At 44.6% G+C, this 8,399-nt stretch overlaps 1 long non-coding RNA gene across 1 annotated transcript; it reads left to right on the top strand.

The window, feature by feature from the left end:
* The first annotated feature begins 1,142 nt into the window (after positions 1-1,142).
* Positions 1,143-8,154, top strand: LOC108951495 (uncharacterized). The gene is made up of 3 exons (XR_010492205.1): positions 1,143-6,186; positions 6,440-6,568; positions 7,379-8,154. It is a non-coding gene; the product is annotated as an uncharacterized LOC108951495 (long non-coding RNA).
* The last annotated feature ends 245 nt before the right edge of the window (positions 8,155-8,399 follow it).

Here is an 8,399-nt window from a genome sequence, read left to right as displayed (position 1 = left end):
TGATACCATCTGTCACGGACTTAGCTGGTTTTGCCTAAGTCGTGCGGCACCCTTGTGTGTCCGTCTGCAAAGATCAGCCTTCCCGAAACCTCCCATGGTCCCTTAAGACCGACAAAAGAGAAAACGAGTTAGAGAAAGCGCCTCACTCGGGATCCACAAGCAAACTTTTCCGAAAACACTTCATAACCAATGCAAATTACAAACACTTTACAAGGGTCAAAATGGTCCACTACAGACCGAATTCTCTCACAAGTGTCCACATGACACAACCTTTATTTACAAGCCTAAAATGACCACCAAACCCAACTAAAATAGGGCTGTTAAGCTTTCGACCGTCCCTCTACATGCTGTGCAAAGCATGAACAAACCAAGAGATACGGACATACATAAGCATTACATCAAACATCCTGTTTAGAATTTTGTCCGTGACAGCGTTCTTCGCTGAAAGCCGGAGACATTTGTAGCCTTCGCTACGTTCTTTACCGAAGGCTGGAGACGTCTTCGTCGATCGTCATAGATGAGGAGATGAAGGAGACCGCATTCTTCTCCTAGTCTAAGGCGACGAGGAGAAGAGGAGGTGCCGTCACCGAGGCAGTGTACTGTCACGGATAAACTTCGAAACAGGATGTTTGATGTAATGCTTATGTATGTCCGTGTCTTTTGGCATGTTTATGCCTTGTACTGCATGTAGAGGGGCGGCCGAAGGCATAATAGTCCCATTTTAGTTGGGTTGGTGGCCACTTTAGGCTTGTAAATAAAGGTTGTGTCATGTGGACACGTGCGAGAGATTTTCGGTCTGTAATGGACCATTTTATCCCTTTGTTATGCTACTGTTCAGAGCTTGTAAAGTCTGTTTGTAATTTGCATTGTCTATGAAGTGTTTTTCGGAGATGTTTGCTTGTGGATCCCGATTGAGGCGTTCTCTCTAGCCCGTTCTCTCTTTTGTTGGTCCTAAGGGACAATGGGAGGCTTCGGGGAGGCTGACCTTTGCGGACGGACACGCAAGGGTGCCGCACGACTTAGGCAAAACTAGCTAAGTCCGTGACAGATGGTATCAGAGCGGGACAAGCACTCATAGAAACACTTAGCATGCAAACGTGGGGGACCTAGCGGGGCTGCGTTGAGGGCAATCAGCACATGCGCGACCGTTTGGGGGGAAAACAAGCATGGAGATGTAGGGAAAAGGAGTCGCTCAGAGGAGCGGGCATCTGAGATTGGCATTCAGAGGAATGGCCAACCCTTCGCGCAAGAGGCATCACGAGAACAGGCAAGCTTGGAAGAATGTGGAGCGCACAAAGGTTGGGATGGCTGAGTTTGAGCTACGGCTCAACGTTGACAACTATACTTGATGGTGCTCAAGACAAGCGAGGCGCTTGGAAAAGGATGAGACCATCTAAGGTGGAATGAGTTACTCAATGACCAAAAGAGTTCTGCAAAGCTCACAGAGGTGAGGGGAATTGCTAACTCGAAGAATTTGGTACTCATGCATGGGCTTGTATGCGGACGATGGAATGTTCGTGGCCATCCCAAGGCGACCGAAACTCGGCGCCATGGAGCATTGAAACTTTCTCTTCGGCATGTGAAGGATACGTCCGTAGGAGGTTGAAGTGTGCAACGAGTTCAGCATGTTGCTAGGCCTTGAGGGGTGCAGCGGGGGCTGTATTGACGGGGAGTCGCAATCTAGCAAGTGCGTTTGCAGGAGGCAGAACAATGCATAGTTTGTTCAGCAGATCGGAGTAGTCCAAGGGGATGGTGGTCTCCGAAACAAAGAGAGATGTTGCTCCAATGGGATAGTTATCCAGGAGGGATAAGTCCCGGCTCTCCAGAGGGAGAATCATGTGAGACAGACCTCACATGTTGAGGAGTACCTCAACAAACAACGACTCCACGAAGCTCAATGGACTGAGCAAGCGACGAGGAGTCGTCGTATGATCTCGCTTGAGAGAATGCATTGGGGGATACATTGCGAGATCAAGTGGGGGAGCGACCCAAAGCAACTTAAATGAAGGCACACTTGGAGTCGATATGGAGATCAGACTCAAGGGAGGGCTGACCCGTGGAATGGTGGGCGCGAGGGCCACCATCGACTCAATGTGAAAACGAGGAGCGGAGCAACTTGGGTGTAACTTGGCGAAGTACTCAAGCCGCATGAAGGGAGCCAGCATAGAAGTTGGAACGTGGAGCAGAGGCACAGTGCTTTCCTTAGACAGAGGTCAAGGACATGAACTCTTGCAGAGGCAAGAGTAGGATCATGTTGTTCCATGGGTCCTTCATTCTGATGGAGCGGACTCATCTTGCATGGTGCCAAAGACGAAGGGAGCTTCGGGGCACATGCACCTTATCTCGGAGAAGCATTTGATGGAGGAACTAAGGCGACTCAATTTGCGGAGGCGAAGTTGGGTTCAGAAGGCCTTAGCACGGGGCAAGAGGACGCAGAGGCGGGTACTCTTGAAGAATATGCCACAGTGTTGCCATTCGAGTTGCTATGAAGGAACCGATGCGCAGCGGAGATTGTGCTGGTAGGGGTAGAGGCCCAGGATCCAGACAATGGTGCACAAATTACAGTGAAGTCAGTGGACTTCGGGAGCTACTAGGCGACGGACTGTCCTAGAGCGGTGCTTCATCTAGGTGTGACCCAAGAGTGGGTGGATGAAGGTCGATTACCAAAAGGAGCGAACAAAATCGAAGGTGGAAGAGACCCTGCGATGTATTGGCAGAGGCCACACATCGAGGGTTCACAATTCGAGTTTATTCCACAAGGATCAGAATGCAATGGAGATGTCACTAGGAGGCGACATGGTGCAGCGGATCGTGGTGGAATAGTTCGATGGCAATGTGATACACACGACCTAGTCCCGCGAGGGACTAGATCATACGGAGGTATGATCGGGAGCTACTGGAAGCTCCACTTCGGTGAACAACACGACGGCAAGAAGGGCTATGAATTCAAGGAGTGAAGGCCATGGTACCGCAGAGGCGGGTCTTCCGTGCGTGCATCGAATTTTGCATCGGATGAAAACTTTGGTCATCAGCATATGGGGGCTGGGTTCCACCAAGGGAAAAGTTCGGATGCAAGTACCAGTGAGTTCCATGGGAGGGACTTGATCATGCAGAGGTATGATCGAAGTAGCTGGAGAGTTGGATTGCTCCAGAGCTCATATTCGCTTAAGGGAGCCTGGCAAGTCAGAGGACAAGGTCGAGTAAACGAACGTTGCTACCAAGGAAGCTAAGGAGAACAGAATCGGTGCAAACCCTACAACGTGATGGCAGAGGCCATGCATGGGAGTTGCAGTCTGTCTTTCCATCGACCAAACGGACTGCTTGGAGAACACAGAGGTGTTGAAGCAGGGGGTCGAAAGGGGCGAGGAAGCGACGACGAGTCCAGAGGGACTTAGCTACCCAAAATCAAGCATCAGTTAGAATGGAGGTGGACTCAGAGGAGTGCCACGGAGACATATCTACTGATCATGAAGAAAAGTGATACAGATGCGAGGCGACGGATAGTAGGGCCATGGGCATGGCAGCGCCATGGTACCGCAGAGGCGGGACTTCTGTGAAAGTCATTGATCCCTGGCTCTAATGAGGGAGAGCGCTTGGTCGTGAAAGGGGCCGAGGAGGTAGAGCATGTAGAGGCAATCTCCAAGTACCGAGACAAGGCCGAAGGGCAGAGGCCGAGGAACTTCGTAAGACCGGTGTCAATGAGCTTCTCATCAAGTTAGCCGAAAGTGAAGGACTTCGGGTCATGCAAGAGTGCATAACCAAGGAACGAAGCAGGCAGTACGCGGTGCTGTACCTTTGCTACTCAGTGGAGTAGGCGGCAGGGTTGATGGAGAAGACGGTACAATCCCAGAGGCGACCAAACCTATAAGCGAATTACTCCAAGTTGGGGTGAAAACTTCCTGCATTCCAGAAGTTCGATGGCATTGAGAAGGTGAATCACAGTAACTAACTCAACGCAAGGAGTGCAAACACTTCAAGTGCTTCAGAAGTGTGAGCAAAGAGCAGGCGAAGGCCAGTAACCAGCTGGATGCATGGAGTACAACCTCGAGGAGGCGGGCGAAGTCAAGTAACTTTTGCCTTCTCAACTCTTAAGAGAATGGGCGAAACCGAGTACCCCAATTCTCTTATCTATCCAGCAGAGGAGCTCTGCAAGTTCAAAGACCCTTCGAAGATAATGGAAGACAATAGTTGTCAAATCCTCACCAACGGTGATCAGTGCTACTGAGAGTAGATTGTCCGCTTCATTTCCCAACGAAATGCCAATCGAAAGAGGAAGTGATGCGAACCTACTTGGATGTGACAACTAAGTGAAAGAAGAGTCAATGAGCAAATTTTGTGGAGGAAGGACCCAAAACTTCAGAAGTTCGCGAGACGATGCTCGTTAAAGCTCCAACAAGCATCTAACCAATTCAAGTAGCATGAGAAATTCGAGAGACTAGCGCAGTAAGGATGGTCTTTTCCTTCATCTGGGGGATCCGCAGGAATCAACAAGGATCAACACAACTCAACCAACCCCACACCAGAGTTAGAGTCATTGGTGAGTTGAAGCAGCATGGCGGATCAAAGGTTCGACTACTCAAAAACAGCAGCGGAGAGCAGCTAGGAGCCAAGAGGCGCATTGTAGCTGGAGCAGAAGATTGAAGACTCAACAAAGACGAGGAGTTGTAGTGTCGACAAAGGCTTCAACGAGGACGTCGAAGGTATAAGTGGGGGAGAATGTCACAGACAAACTTCGAAACAGGATGTTTGATGTAATGCTTATGTATGTTCGTGTCTTTTGGCATGTTCATGCCTTGTACAGCATGTAGAGGGGCGGCCGAAGGCATAATAGTCCCATTTTAGTTGGGTTGGTGGTCACTTTAGGCTTGTAAATAAAGGTTGTGTCATGTGGACACGTGCGAGAGATTTTCGGTCTGTAATGGACCATTTTACCCCTTTGTTGTGCCACTGTTCAGAGCTTGTAAAGTCTGTTTGTAATTTGCATTGTCTATGAAGTGTTTTTCGGAGATGTTTGCTTGTGAATCCCGATTGAGGCGTTCTCTCTTTTGTTGGTCCTAAGGGACAATGGGAGGCTTCGGGGAGGCTGACCTTTGCGGACGGACACGCAAGGGTGTCGCACGACTTAGGCAAAACCAGCTAAGTCCGTGACAGTACGCCTCCTTTATATATATATATATGTGTGTATATATATATATATATGTGTATATATATATATATATGTGTATATATATGCCTTGGCATGTTGCTTGGTATTCCTGTATCATACCATACCAAGCAAAGCTCGATACATTAGTACGGTACGAAATTTCAATCCTTAGTTTTAATCACTATCACAAGCATGTCTTCTATGTGTTGTCAAATGACTAACAGTACAATTGTATGTTCCATTACATGATTAAAATCATTTGCAACTGATATAAAATATTTTCAGCAAGATACCCCTAGTCCTTTTTCTATGACCAGTAATACAACACAGAAACTCTTTTCCCCCGTAATCAACACTAGCAGATTGCTAGTGACTGGGGATAAAATAAGCAATATATATCTTTGATTAGATAAATAGCTCAGTTCGTATATGATTTATCAAGTCTCTTTTCTTATTGCACTTGGTCTTGTTTCTATTTACTAGGGGCTCTCTAGATAAACTACTGTGGTATTTGTGGACCGATCATATATTGGAAAAATAGAAGTTTTCTGTTGATCAAATTATTGCACCTGATAGATCCTGTCAAATATATGCATAGGGAGATCATGGGGAGTGTAATTTGTGAGGATGTTGGGTTTTGTTTCTCTTCGCTATTTTTGTTTGAAATATTGGAAGTTACTCAGATTTGACTCTGTTTCATGCTTCTTTGTAATCTGTGTATGGTTTTGTAAATTTGTGGTTGCTGAAGCTCTATGCAGAGAGATGAGGGGTTTGGAGTTAAACCCTAGGATTATATCCAGTTTGTAGGTAGTTTCCATTAATCCTAATTTCTCAGTTTGGTAGTGGCTTTGAATCAGGTTTGAGCTCATGTAAGATGATCACTGTGCCTTGAAATGCTTGGAAATCATGTGAGCTCATGCTGTGGAATGTCGAGTGCAGGAGATGATGGGACATGCTTCCGCTGATGGCAAGGAATTGCTGATGAGCTTATCAGGCCTCGGAGCTCAAAGTTCATTGTCGCAGGTAGTGGTTGAGTGGAGGTATGTTAAGCTCTAAGCTTCTTTTAAGTTTCATTATTTATGGAAGTGATTTTGATACACAACAGCACATCTGGATGTGAACTTTAAGTGTACTTCATGTTCAATTATTGTTGACTGTGGATGTGAACAAGTTCAGATTTCTGAGATGTAAGTTACAATTGACATAAGAAAATTACATGCACCATAACAAGATGATGACTATGTATTACTAGGATGTAACAGAAGCACCCATTGTTCTGCACACTGATTACAGGATCTCAACAATGTCTGGTGATATGCATCCAGGGAACTTTCCTGAGAGCAATCTTTTCTTTTGATTCAGTGAGTGCTGATGAAGTTGTCATTCTCCCAATTTTTGCTGATGATTCGCCTTTTATTCCAGGTAATAAACATACAAATTTCAACTCTCATCTCGAAGCCCCATTTTCTGGACTTGGGAAATTTTTTTTACAATTGCAATGCTCTGGAATCAGGACAAGCTTTGAAGTACCTGCATATTTCCCCCAAATGCAAGTGAACTTGTTGATGTGTTCTTCCTTTTCTAAATAAACACAACAAATGATGCACTAGATCAGGCCAAATCGAGATAAACTCTATTAACAACAACGTTGAATGAATGCTATTATGATGGAAACTTATTTTGAGATGTTGGTTGTTCTGCTTCTTCGTCTTTTCACTTCTCGGGATTAACCAAAAGCTACAAACCAAATTATTCTAAACATCTCTGGATATTTGCAATGGGTCATGATATGATTTGTTCTATATGCGTTGGCAAACATAACAATGTACTACTTACTTGGCCCGAATCAAACTTCCTCTGCTGTCTTCATTTCTGGAACAATATCTGAAGAGAAAAAAAGCAATCAAGACCAACGAAATCTTCTAGAAGAGCAGGAAGCAGGTGCTAACTAGATACTTATATTCTGAATCTGTTCTGACCCATTGACCCCCATTCTCTCTTCTATGCATCTCGTCCTTGAAGCATGTTCTCTTTCAGATTGCTCTCTATGCACTTTTTTGCCTGTGTTGGAGCTGAATGCTGAGGAGATACTTTCTTCTTAAGTATAGCCTTGAAAAATTATGGTAGAATCAAATAAAATAGAACTATTTCTCAGATTTTGAACTTTAAGTGTATTTTCTATCATGTTTTTGTATGCTCTGAAGTGTAATACTTTCTCCATTCTTGATTCAGGTACCAGATCATTCAATTTAGGAGTGGGTGCAAAGCCACTCGAGCAGACAAACATTTGAGGAGAAATGAGATCGACTTCTGCTTGATCATATCACAATTATCCGAGAACAAATCTTCTTGAGGAGAAATGAGATTGACTTCTGCTTGATCATATCACAATTATCTGAGAACAAGTGTTTCACCCTGCTTAAGATGATCTTCATATTCAGTGACAATTCAGCCTTTTCCCACTTAGTCTGAATCATCCAAGCCAGAAGGGTGATTAAGGAATCCGATGTCGTGTTTAGTCCTCGATGCCAATAACTTAAATAGCTCCTGCAGCTTGATCACCTCTTCAGGTGTGAAGCCCATCAGATTTTGCAAGGAACAAATGTTCTTTGATGAATCACTACTCTGTTCACCTTCCTTCGGTTCGTCGTTACTGTTTGTCCCGATTGCAAGTAATATTTGAAGTGAGTCACTGATTTCTTTGTGAAGTTTAGGAGAACTGGTATCTGAAGGAGGACAAAAGAATAAATAAATAATCGACACATATTAATTAGATTAGAAACAAAAAGGAGAGGAAAAAAGGGTTTGGACTGTGTCAAGTTATCAAACGATTCACACTATAAATTAGTAGAGTCTATACAAGTCCATGGTCCTTTGAAATGTGAGTTTCATCTAGTTCTATGATTTGCATTCCATGGCTGGGAGGACTACAATTGCATTTCATATTCATTGTACCTTGGAAGTTTCCATGTGAGTTATGTCTGGTTCTATGATTTGCATTCCATGGCTGGGCGGATTACACTTGCATTACATATTCATTTTGCCTTGGAAGTTTCCATCTCAGTTATCCATTTAATTATGATGATAAATTTTGGTATATCTTTTTTATCATAACATTCATGTCTTATATATTAATCCTATCCAATATAACAGAGTGAAATGTGTAAAGCTCAATGAAGTTTTCTCTTGTTTTTCTTACTAGTCATAGTGCCCTGCAAGCCAATCACGTGAGTGACGATACGTGTGACTTGAC

This window comes from Musa acuminata, chromosome BXJ2-10 (genome assembly GCF_036884655.1).
Source record: "Musa acuminata AAA Group cultivar baxijiao chromosome BXJ2-10, Cavendish_Baxijiao_AAA, whole genome shotgun sequence".
NCBI classification, from domain to species: domain Eukaryota; kingdom Viridiplantae; phylum Streptophyta; class Magnoliopsida; order Zingiberales; family Musaceae; genus Musa; species Musa acuminata.
The sequence above is the reverse complement of the archived record's forward strand: the minus strand, read 5'-3'. Positions and strand labels throughout refer to the sequence as shown.